Here is a 573-nt window from a genome sequence, read left to right on the forward strand (position 1 = left end):
CGTTGCTGCAGAGCACAGCCTGGGGGTGCCTGGACCACACAAAGAATGAACCACTTAACGCGCTGGGTGTGCATACTGGCACAGCCCTGACGCCCAACTTGATGGTCATGCTTGTCTTATAACTTAAGCCCCATAACTCTTGTCACCTTGCTCTACAGAGGGTTTAAGAGACTTTTTACCGCCTCCCATGTTACTCATAAAAGAAGCTACCTATGAGAGAGCAGGGGTAACTGCGAGGCTTTAGCTGCTGCGTCAGTCTGCCCAGGGCTGGAAGCCGGGGCAGAGCTCACACTGGATCAGATCCGGGGAGAAGCACACTTGCCTACTGTCCTGGTTTCGGCAGGGATAGAGTTAATTCCCTTCCTAGTAGCTGGTACAGTGCTGTGGTTTGGATTTAGGATGAGAACAAAGTTGATAACACACCAACGTTTTAGATGTTGCTAGGTAGTGCTTACACCAGCCACGGACTTTTTAGTTTCCCATGCTCTACCGACGGAGAAGGCTGGAGGTGCACAAGGAGCTGGGAGGGGGCACAGCCAAACTGGCCAAAGGGACATTCCATACCATGTGACG

This window comes from Pygoscelis adeliae, unplaced genomic scaffold (genome assembly GCF_000699105.1).
Source record: "Pygoscelis adeliae isolate BGI_AS28 unplaced genomic scaffold, ASM69910v1 Scaffold142, whole genome shotgun sequence".
In the NCBI taxonomy this organism is placed as follows: domain Eukaryota; kingdom Metazoa; phylum Chordata; class Aves; order Sphenisciformes; family Spheniscidae; genus Pygoscelis; species Pygoscelis adeliae.